At 35.6% G+C, this 12542-nt stretch overlaps 1 long non-coding RNA gene across 1 annotated transcript; it reads right to left on the bottom strand.

Moving 5' to 3' along the window:
- Positions 1–4845: 4845 nt before the first annotated feature.
- LOC129947723 (uncharacterized) lies at positions 4846–6774 on the bottom strand. The gene is made up of 2 exons (XR_008781751.1): positions 6523–6774; positions 4846–6406 (listed from the first exon to the last, which is right to left on the bottom strand). It is a non-coding gene; the product is annotated as an uncharacterized LOC129947723 (long non-coding RNA).
- Between the last annotated feature and the right edge of the window lie 5768 nt (positions 6775–12542).

Below are 12542 nucleotides of genomic sequence, written 5' to 3'. Positions count from 1 at the left end.
TTTCCGTTTACAATTTTATTGCAAGAATAAAACACTGATTTTAGAACTATTTATTGTTGTTTTTAAAATTGAAACTAGCTCGCGCTAGTTTCTAAAGAGTTGCCTTAGCAGTTTATTTTATATTGGAAATTAAAGTATATTAGTTGAGGATATACAAATAAAAAAAAATCACTATGATTGGTTATATGATGAGGGAAATGTTAAATAAATAAATCGGGTGGTGCAACAGTCCGTTGAGAACTAGGGCCTAGTGACTTACAATTCTCAACCATTTTTGTGTGCGAGTACTGTTGTCAGGGATGGAGAGAACCTACAGTTTTGATCCGAATCCGAACGGCCAATTTGTGAAATCACTTTTTCATGACAAAGATTACTCTTGGAGAATTTGTCAATTTCTCGCAAGAGGCAGTACCCGTTAAACAAACTCTAGATGGCATAGGCAGAGATCAAACCCAAGACTTCTGGCATGACAGTCCAACACACTAACCATCATGCCACGGGTACGGGAAATATTAACCGTGAAGAATTTATTGCTTTTAAATCTCTAAGCCGTTTCCTGTTGTCAAAGAGTAATTCACCCCAAGCCGCTTTCCATGACCGGCACTTACATTAAGGAGGAAACTTATCCTGCTTTCGGTACTCGGTATTCTTACCACAGATTATCTTTTATGAAATAATCACATATTTCACGTTTTTAAGACACTGATAAGTGTTAACGAGTTCTCCTTCGATGCAAGAAATTTGTTACCACTTTTAATTTGGTGGTAATTTACAAAACTATTCGTCAAAAACTTGAGTATACAACCCTCAAATCTAATTGGGCAGGTGCTCCTGTGATAAACTTTAAACTTTCTGTTAGAATCGAAAAAAGAGCTTTGAAAAAAATAGTCGTCGGTGTCTTTAAAATACTATGTTTAAAAATTCTGCATTCCAAAATTATGTAGACGAACAAAATTCTGTATTTCATTATTATCGTTGGTTATTATTCTGCATTTCAAAATGCTTTTGTTTGTCAAAAAAAGAAAAATCGTTTTGATAATTTAAAAAAGTATAAAAACAATTTTTATTTTTTTAGCACATTTACAGCATTTCAAAGGCAGAATATTTAAAACCAAATATTTTTGAGAAACTATGTATCATAACAATTTTTCAGTAACACCAATTTTCAAGAAAAGGAAATAACATGCATTATTTTTCTCTGAATAAAACACCATATATGAAAAAAGTCACCTAAAGTCACGTTTTCATATACAGTAGGTATTCTAAGTTTACAGTATTTTGACATACAGATTTTAGGACATAGAGAATTATGAGCAAACAGTATCATGCAGAATTTAGATTATACAGAATTCTGAAAAACAGTATTTCGACCCCCCGCGCCGCCGCTCCCATGGTCAACACCTAAAAAATTATAATAGCAAAATTAAAAAATAATCTACTAGATGATCTCTACGCATTTTTAAGTAAAAGAAAAACACACAAGCCGAGTGCTTTGATATGCCTAATGTGAGTAAAAAATACAGGGCCCTACTATGAAACTCGATCCTACAATAAAATTGCTCGAATCCGAAAAATTGGTGCTATGTATCTATTGACTACTTTCGAACCAACGAAAATCGATGAACTTTAGAGGACTACGTACATAACTCGAAAGTAGAATTCAAAACAAGTTAAAATCGAAAATAATCAGTCTACATCAAATGTGTTTTGCAAGCGAAGTTTTTTTGTCAAAGTGTAAGCGATGCTCACTCATAGCCGGGTGAATCAGTTAAATATGAGTTCCCTCTACCACCCAATTACACCTGGAACTCGTGATTTTTGCCAAAAATAGCGTTTGTACTTTCGTTTCTCTTCCTCCATCAGCGGGCACATGACTCTTTCGAATGAAGTCAAAACTTAGGCAAGTACTTTTGACATGGTTTGTTGGCAAGTCCAGCGTTATTGTCACCACCGATTTCGTTTTGGTAACCTCCTGTTGCCAAAAACTTCAATGCTGCTGATAACTCAATGATAATCGGAACAGCATTTTGTCTTCTGCGAGTAGTCATGTCGGATGATATGATGTTAAGTAAAAACATAAATCCGTCTCTAAATCCGTAGAAAGATGATAGTTCTTAGAAAACTAAAACAAAAGTATATACATATGTACATACATATGTATGTACATACATTGACGGACAAAACAATAAGACCAGTAGATATGTCTAAACAATTAGCTCTCTCTCTCTTTAAGATGTAGACGGTTATGCTTTTTTGTGTGTAAATCATCGTTGATTAACGGTAATGTTTTGATTCAAGGAAAAAAAAATGAAAAAAATAAAGAATAAACTGTTTTTTTTTTATTGTGAAAAAGTAAACAAACCTAAAAAAGCATTAATTGGAGTTGGACGAAACAATAAGACCAGGTGACTTCTGTTTGAATTTATGTTGAAATTATTGTGATTTTAATAAAATATTTTATAGAACACCATTCTTGAAATAAAATACTTTTAATTATAAAGAGAATTCACAAGAAAAATGAAAAAATTGTTCGCGGAGTACACTGTACTCAAACTATGAAGGAAATTATCCTCAAACTGGTGCAAGAGGGAAAGTCGCAGCGGTATGTGGCCAACATAATTGGGGGATCCAAAACATTCGTGCATAATGCACTACAGCAACAACATGCAGACCACGGAAAACATCCCAAAAACTTGATGGTCAAATTAAACGTTTATCTAGGAAGGACCCGTTTAAGTTTTCTGGGGAAATTAAAAGGTGCTAGACTTGCCTATATGTATGTGAAAGACAAGTTAGAAGCCGGCTTGAGGAGCAGCATCTCTTTGGAGGAAGTCCAAGGGAAGTACCACTTCTTACCAAAAGACACCGACAAAATAGAATTAGATTCGCTAAAGCCCATTTAAATTATGTAGGCCCAGATAATGGACAAAAATGGCGAAACGTCCGACGAAACAAAAGTAAATTTAGTTGGATCAGACGGTATAAGAGATGGGTACGACGTCCAAAAAATACTGCACATCAACCACAGTATACTACGAAAACAGTAAAGCATGGAGGTGGAAACAATATGGTGTGGGGATGTTTTTCATAGTACGGGGTAGGTCCAATTTATCGGATCGAAAACAAAATGGACCAGCATTAGTACACAAAAATACTAGAGGAAGTAATGCTTCCGTATGCCGAGTATGAAATGCCGTTGAGGTGAAGTTCATGCAAGACAATGACCCGAAGCATACATCTCGAAAAGTGAAAAGCTGGTTGGAATAGAAAATGATCGATGTAGTGCCCTGGCCTTCTCAATTTCCAAATTTAAATCCATTGGAAAAGTTATGGGCCATCGTAAAAAAGAACTCGCTGGCAAAAAATCAAGAAACAATTAAGATTTGAGGAACAACTTTTAAAAAGCTTGTTATGCAATACCACAAAGTACCTGCAGTAAACTTGTGGAATGAATGCCAAAAAGAGTACAAGATGTGATGCAAAACAAGGGTTATAGCACAAAATACTAACTGCCAAATGTAAACAGTGTACAAATTTAAACAAAATAATTTATTACATTAATGGTGCATTCACACATAACCTTTTTTTTCTTTATTTTATGTATGTTTTAGTAAGTAAGCACACGTTCTGAAAATATTTAATGAATTAATTTACTCTTCACTCTTATAAAAAATATCAAATAAAAAAAATTGTGGATAAAACACACAAAAATTAAGTTTTTGCGTGTTACTAAGAATTATAAAAATGGTCCTATTGTTTCGCCATTACTGTATATTTTTCATTAAGAACCATTTAAATAATCTACCGTATATATATGTATGTACAAACCTTTTCTCACTCAGCTCCATTATGCTGAACTTATCTCTTATTCTTCTACGTTCAATTTGCTCATACTGTTCTTCATTTCCTTGCAAATTATACCAAATTCCAACTGTGTTCATTTTTGGAATGTCCAAAAATTTGATGATTTATTTTTGTTTTTTGTTTTTAAAACTGTCAAACAACTCTAAAGGTACTCGTTCGAAAGTACAAAATTATTTAAAAACAAGTTGGTATTACTGGCATCCGATTCTTCTTACATACGTAGTTCGATTTGAAAGTAGAATCGGAAATAAGTTTCGAATAGAATCAAAAGTAAAATCGAGTTACATTGTAGGGCCCCACATCTTTTTTTGTAGCTCTGTTCTTTGCTCTGAGTTTTAAAGAAAAACACCTATAGGGTTTTAAGTTGCCAGTAGGAACTTTTGACATATGTCAAACTGAACTGTTAGTTTAAACTAGTTTTCCATTTACGATAACATGCATATCGCTTAACAATCAAACAACTTGTTAAATTTAATTAAAATTTACTACAAAAGTGATAATTATACGGTCGTAATATTCTACCAACTCCGAATAAATCCCCGAATTCTAGACTCATTAAAACCCTTACATAAGTCATCTAAGATAACGCCTCAAATGTGTAAAAAGTTGGTTCTAAATTACCTCAAAATAATCGCATGTTAACGAATCTTCCTGAGGCGATCATTTAATTGATATTGTCTCCCTCATTTAATGGCAACATTCAAACCTTATAAGGTTATAAATTTAAATAATTATCAAAATTGTATCGATGTGTGTTTTTTATTTGGCTTTACTTTCTAAAAATAAAATTTGTATTATAATGCACAAATAAATATCAACTTAATATTTTTAATGGAACTCCGAGATACAAATTTTAAAATATTTTTGACTGTCTTAAAATGTTATATTTCTTTATACGAGGTTTGAATTACAGTATTTTTGTTTAAAAAGATTTTATTTTATCAAAGTAAAACCCTTGGCAGGCCCTATAACTATACTATAACACTATAATTATGACTTTCAATAAAAATAAATAACTGTAAGTAGGAGTAAGTCACATGTACAAAAATAAATAATTCAAAAATGGGAACATATCTGTATTGTAAAAAAAAGCTTCAATTAAATGAATGTTTTGGTTTTTGTTTTGTAAATATAATATCAATAAACGGATTCTTAATTCCTTTAACTACATAATAGCTATTAATTCAACTTGATTTCCGGTGTGACAACTAAATCATATCTAAAGTAAAAAAGACTCGAAACCTTAACTAGATAATCAAAATAATAATAAAAAAGAATTCACTCTAGACATAAAGTGGCTGGTGAAGAATGTGCTGTGCATCCAGCATCCCAATGGAATGTAGTTTTTGTACACGCGCGAAACTGTACCCTTTTATTGAGCACAGCATTAAGCACACCAACAGCGCGCAGCAGCAGCATCAGCAGCAGCGCAGCGCGCGTTCCGCCAAACCAAAAGCAAAACCAATTCCAAAACCAAACCGCAGCATTCCCCAGAATAAGAAAAAGAAGGACCTGCCTGGCAACATCAAGTTTTTTAACATTTATAAATCTAAAAATAAAACCGACAGTTTAAAAGATATAAATAAAATTTTCCCAAAAGCAAATAAAATGCCAGATACAAAAAAGGTAAAGATACACAGGCGCGCGAAATATAACAACAGCCATCCAATGATGGTTGCAATAAAAGTTACATTCTGAGATGCTGATGGTGATGCTGGGTTGCATAAAAGCCGTCTTCTGGGGACGCTACCTAAAGGAGTAAGTTGTTCTTCCCTCACCAATAACTATCAAACCATTCAGCCAACCAATACTCTTCCCGCACCCATATAGGACACTATCTGCCCACCCTGTCCCGTTCCTCTAACCCGCGGCGTCCGGCAACCGGCTCGGCGCGAGGAACCTTCTTTTTTTATATTGAACATGACAACAGCCGAGCTGGACCAGAGAAGTCCGCGTGCACAAAATCCGATTCGCATAATGGTTGTCGTCTTCGTCGTCTCCTATAGCCCTGATGGCCGGGCTTAGGTAGAGGAAGAAGTTAGGAGAAGGTTTCTCCTATAAGCCATGAGTCCAAGAGGTTGTTAGCGAGGCCGCGGACGGTTTCCTTCTTCCACCAACGCGCGGGATGTGTGTTCGCCTATCCCAATATATGTACATATGTATACCCTCTTAACAAAGCACCACGTCTTAAGGCCATAACATCATCTAAGAAATACCAATTTATTTAACTTTTTTTCATTCATTCAAGAAAAAAAAAAAAAAAACTTCCTTAACGACGGATTGTGTCGGATGATGTTGGACCCCTGTCCCAACTCCAAGGTGTAGGTTAGTCACCAAGTTCAAATGCACATATACCGGATTGTGTGGGGGCACTTACATGGGACATGAGACTTTGGGATGCTGATGCTGTGCTATGCTGGGATGATGTCCTATAGCACGCAAATGCATACAGAAACAGATATCCGATTATATCTCCGTAGGGATCGAGTCGAGGAGTTGACTCCGTGTCTTTCGTTTGCGTTTGGTTGCCCAATGAACCAAACTAAAAAACGAAAAGTTCAACCATCAAGACAACAAAAATAATGGAATAAAATAAAAAGAAAAGAAACAATAAACAATCTAAAATCTCTTAAAGAACAAGATTCTTGTTTCAGTTACATTTTCTTTTTGGTCTTCCAATTCAGATTCAGACTCAGAGGTTGGTTTTATGTACACGATCGACTACGACCAAGACGACGACGACGATGACGACGTCAACGACAACGAGAAAGGCAGAGCAGAGCACGAGTATAAGACGAAGATGATGAGGACTGGATAAAAGGAGGCCTCTTGGCTTGGCAGCAGCAGCAACAGCTACAGCAACAGCAGAGTCAACGTGTCTTCAATATAAATGGCTTGAACTTAAGAACTTTTAACGATCTTTAGAGCTACAAAATTAAACTGGTTTCCATAGTTTCGATGATAAAACCGAGAGGAGAAAGATACATTACATAGCTTGGCCATAAAGAAAAAGTGAGGCAGATAAATGATCTGAGCCAGAGTGGCTTTTATATTCTATAGGTACATATATACGGCTACGGCTATACGGCCCCGCCACATATACATAATTCATCGATCTGATGCTTGCGAGGTGAAATTACTCGGAATGGGGTGATTGGGTTCAATGATACCAAACTTATATAGCTGACAAAGTTCGTGAAATAAAAAAGTTCGCCCCCTAAAAAAGTCAGAAGTTCGAGTATCTTGAGATTTTCTCTGATTTGTTTAAGTATCTTTCTTTTTGAACCGAAACGTGGCTGATTTTCTCTCAACTTTATTTAAATTTAATTCGGAAGATTAAATCGGAATTAATGTGACTTTGCATTACATTTTTGAAATTTAAGTCTGATCTCCGCTTGGAGACAAGGGCGTCTATGACGTACAGGAAAGTCGCAGCCACATCTACTACGCCATCGTCTAACAGCGCCAGCACCAGTGTTAGCGTTGGCGGCCGGTGGCCGGTGGCGGTAGAGGTGAGTGCCTAGAGCTGACGCAACCACTGTGAGTTCGAACTTGATTTGATCGATCCCCCGCACAATGACGAATTCACTTCAGGCGGAAATAATGTGACAAATGAGGCCAACTTTTGATCGATTGTTGTTTTTACAAAAATTATATACGAATGGTAAAAGGTGATCAAGAATTACGGAGAAATCATAAATACATATGTAAGTACTTCAACTTGCTTTAAAATACGAGCTTAAAAACTGAATAATTAAACATTCATGGTGCCTCATTTAAATTAAGTCACCCACATTAACTTAATTGCGAATAAGGTTAATAGTATGCTTGGTTTTAATTTAAACATTGTTATTTTTTTTCGTTAGTACCGTTAGTTCTTAAGATTACGAAGACTCTTAAATTATAGCTATTCAAGTTCGATATAAAACTTTCCAATTATTGAAAGTGTTCACTGACATTTGTTCCTTTATGAAGTTTTCGGGCATTTAAGGGGCCGGTCAGTAATTTTTTTGTTGAAGCTAAATTTATTTCTTAATGGGGCTAGTTGTAACTATCATAGTGGTTTTCATGATCGAAAATTTTGTTTCGAGATTTAATAGCTGTTAAGTGAGTCAAGTTTGTAATATTTGGTATTAAAATAAAGCCTATGAGTTCTTCACTTCAACTTACCCAGAACTTTTCTTTTAGTTAAGTTTTAATTTGTCAATGATGAAATCGTTTCAATGAACAGCTGGTTCCTGTCGGTTTTACTTTCAATGATTAAGTCTAACCTTAAATATTTGATTTCAATCAGAAAATTGTGTTTCAAAAAGTCTTACTTTAAATGTATGATTTCAATCAGGAAATTGTGTTTGAAATGATAGAATTTTTTTATAAAAGCTCTGAATAACCTGTTAAAAAATTCAAATAATTGTTTTCACTGATGAAATCCAATAATGCTGATGATGTTCTATTTTTTAACCGTTCTGATGGCATTAGTTAAATAAATACTGACTAAATCAATATTAAAAACGAGGCCTTAAGTTTCTGGTTATTAGGGGCCAGTTATATCATTGAAATTAATCATTGAAGTTTTGTTTTGACAGGTCGGTTATAGCTTTCATTGAAAATTTCTGTCACTGAAATAAAATTTCAAAGAAAATGGAACGCTTTCAGTGGAACATTTGTTTATTATGAACGATTTTATTATTTAAAAAATTAAAGAAGAACTAAAAGAATAAATATGAATAATATTAAGCAGGCGAAAATTGCAACTGTTCATTTTGAAACAAAACATAACAAATTTGATAATCCAACCAAAATGTTCAATGATGAAAAACAATGATAGCTTTAAGTGGCCCCTTAATAAATATACATACATAAGGACCTCTAATTTAATGACGAAAATTTAGTGATTCCTATAAAAGTTGTAAATAACAGTAAAATACTTAAATTTCTTTCTGTTTAATTTTTTAACACAGTCTGGCACTCTGAACTGTCAAACCATATACAAAAATAAACAAAACTACTAAATGCTAAAAAATACGAAATGTTTAGTAAAAAATCAAAGAATTTTCACACAAAATGTTAATTCTAGGTGGTCTATATAATTTATTGGGGTTTATTCACTTTTTAAATGGAGTACTTGTATTTTAATCCTATGCTTTGATATTTTAAGCCAAATACCTACTTATTTAACTTTCCAAACATCTCAACAATAATAAACGAAGATCTCAGAGTAAAACTTTAAGTTTTTTTTCAGAAAATTACTTTTGTAATAGACAAACTTAAATGGAACCAAAAACAAAATAAATATCACTTTTCTATACATTCCATAAAAGGTAGTTAAGCAATAAATTTGGCAACATTGTAATGGCTCGGCAACCGGAATCAAGATTCAAGACTTGGTCTCACATAACAAGTCTCTTCATTTATCCCGACCGCGAGCCGACGCCATCCATCGCCATCCTATTGAGCAACTCAAAGCTCAAGGCTTCTGTCATCCTGGTTTACGCTTATCGCTCCAGCGTAGGCATGGTCTGCTACTCTGTCGTTTGCAATAAGATGTGCTGTGCGAGCCACGTGTACAGCCCACCGGACTCTACCGATCGCTATTTTTGTCACAATATTTGCTTCGAGGTAGATTGTATGCAGCTCATGGTAATGGGCAGGTTCAGACGACATAAGGGACTTGAAATTTAGGCAAGTTTCTAGTATCTGATTGGCCAGCTGTCAAAAAATTACCTTCCAATTAAGGCAACTTTAATGGAAAGTTGACTAGAAAGAAGTCAAGAAAAATCTCCATAAACTGTCAAGTCAAGTCTACTTCTATCAAAATGACAGTTGATAATGTTTTTTCATTCAACTGAAAGCTGAACTTTATTATTCTATGACTTATTTATTTTCAAGTTTGATTTGAGAACATAAACATCAACTTGGTCAAAATTATAAATCATTTATTTATTTTCTGCACAACTTTATGTAATGCTTTCTGTAAAATTGTTCCTTATCAATTTGGAAAAGAAATTACTAATATGTATTTCTTTACCATACAAAATACAAATTGTGGTTTACTTATAGCTTGCCTGAGCAGTGTTTTGAAGACAGTAATTTTGTTGGTATTTTGTGGACTATGAACATAAAGTAGGGTTTGCGAAGTAACGTTCTGAATTTGAAATTCATTACGCTTGAAAAACTAACTAGTGGCTTTGGTCAAAATTTACGTTCAAAGAATGAAGATGACTGCAAATGAAGTCCCTCATGTTGGTTGAACCTGCCCAATGTCTTCGAAATCGTCCTTCCTTACATAAGGTTCAAACAATTATTCGTAATACTTTCCTTTAGAATGCCCCGGAAAGGGCAAAATGCATTCTTCTATAAGCACCCAAGTGTTGGATCCTTAAGTGAGTACTTTTAGAACCATCGTTCTGTGTAGCAGCAGCTTAGAAGATATGTAAATGGTCCTGGATTTAAGGACTCTCCATCTTTTATCGACTGCTACTATAGACAGTCAAACTCATGCTTTTCTAACTTGATTGTTTTATCAACTAATCTTCTCGCATTCGATGCCACCAAATACCTACTTTGTTTTTCTTTAATTACTAATGTTAAGCTTCAGATTTTGTGCCGTCTGCTGGATCTGAATTAAGGAATCGTGTACAGATTGTTCGGTTCTTCCCATGATGTCGATATTGTCTGATGGATGATGGTCTAAGATCTAGGTGGAGTGCTACGGACACGGATTACTTTGTTCAACTCCAGGTTGAAAAGAAGGTAGGCCAAACCATCCCCTTGTCGAAGTACATTTTGAATGGTGATTGGTCTGGATAGCAATCTAACTGTTTTTTTTTTTTTATAATAAGCGCACACTCAAGGGGATATATTACCCTTATTATGTAGACACAGTGTGAGCACTAGGAAAGTGAGAGAGGGGTTGAAAGGAGATGTCGGTGCACATTGGTTTTGAATTCCTGAATATTGCAATAGCTGGGAAAGACAGAGTGTGGAAAGGCATTCCACATTCGCATAGTACGGCTAAAGAACGAATCTCTGTACTTGACAGTACGACCGAAAATGGGCTCGAGGGTATATTGATGAGCATTCCTAGAAGCGCGAGTATTACGGTTGAACTGTTTAAGGGGAGGAATGCAGCTGGCTATTTGCAGTTCCACATCCGAAGAAGAGGGGTGTGAATCTGAAAACGAATATGAAAAGCTAAGAGTACTATCGTCAGCGAAACAATGTATTGGATTAGATGTTGCAGACAGGAGATCATTAATAAAAATGAGAAAGAGTGTTGGAGATAGAACAGAGCCCTGGGGCACACCAGCATTTATTTTGTGGTTTTCAAACTTTAATCCATCCAATACAACTTGTATGGGACTATTCGAAAGGTAATTACTAATCCAATGAAGGAGGGATTCATGCAAACCGAAAGCACGCATTTTCGATAAGAGAGCCTGATGCCAAACCCTATCAAATGCTTTTGAAATATCTAGTGCAATAATCTATTACTTTCTCCAAAACTATGTAAAGATTTGTTCCACTGTTCGGTGAGATGAACCATGAGATCACCAGTGGACCTATTGCTACAAAAGCCATACTGTCGGTCATTAAGAAGCTTCCGTTCTTCAAGATATTTCTTGAGCTGATAATTAATCAGCGTTTCCATGACCTTGGAAAGAAGGGACGTAAGTGCAATCGGTCGATAATTAGACGGTGAGGAAGATTCGTCTTTTTTGGGTATAGGCTGGACAAATGCGGTTTTCCATCCGCTTGGAACGAGACCTGAGAAGTAGGACAGATGAAAAAGCTTACGCAGTGGTTTTGCCAGCGATGAAGAACACCTCTTCAGAACAATAGCGGGGATACCATCCGGACCAGCAGATTTGTGTATGTTTAGATCTTTTAGGACTCTCGCTACAGTACGAGTGCGAAAAAATATTTGCCCCATAGAATCATTAACTCGCTCAAGTACAGGCGGAGTCATAACACTCACTGGCAGAGTTGAATTGGCGGCGAACTGCCTAGCAAAAAGATTTGCTTTCTCTAAAGAGCTAACAAATGGAGTGTCATTCACAACGAGCGTAGGAACCGAGGAAGAGGAAGAATTCCTCATATTTTTTACAAATGACCAAAAATTTTTACTGCCTTTGGGACATTGCAGTATTTTTTGCCGTAATTTTTGGTCATGTAAAAATTTGGTCCGTCGAATATGGGCGTTGCAGGCCTTCCTGGCTTGCTTGAACTTGTTTGTTTTCCTTAGTAGGATTGGCTTTAGAACAACGGAAACTTACCTTTTTAACCCTAATAACCTCTTTACAGCTCGCATCGAACCATGCGTTTTCCTTAGGTCAGATGCTTTTAACCCTATTCAGGATAAAAGTTCTCATTCCCAGGAGAATCAAACTTTTGATCATATCAGCGCTGGCGTCAACGTCACTATCGAGGAAGCATAGTGACCAGTTAAAGATCCTGAAGTAATTATTGAGACCGTCCCAGTTGGCTTTCTCGCATTGCCAAACGGTTCTCTTAGGAGCTCTTTCTTTAACTGGAGAGTTTTTACACGAGAAATTTGCTGATATGACACAATGGTCAGATGTGCCTAGAGGAGATAGAACACTAATAGTGTACTTACCAGGGTCAAAGGTAAGAAACAAGTCAAGAGTGTTTGCTGCTCGACCTACCACGTCCGATAT

This window comes from Eupeodes corollae, chromosome 2, assembly GCF_945859685.1.
Source record: "Eupeodes corollae chromosome 2, idEupCoro1.1, whole genome shotgun sequence".
NCBI lineage: Eukaryota > Metazoa > Arthropoda > Insecta > Diptera > Syrphidae > Eupeodes > Eupeodes corollae.
The sequence above is the reverse complement of the archived record's forward strand: the minus strand, read 5'-3'. Positions and strand labels throughout refer to the sequence as shown.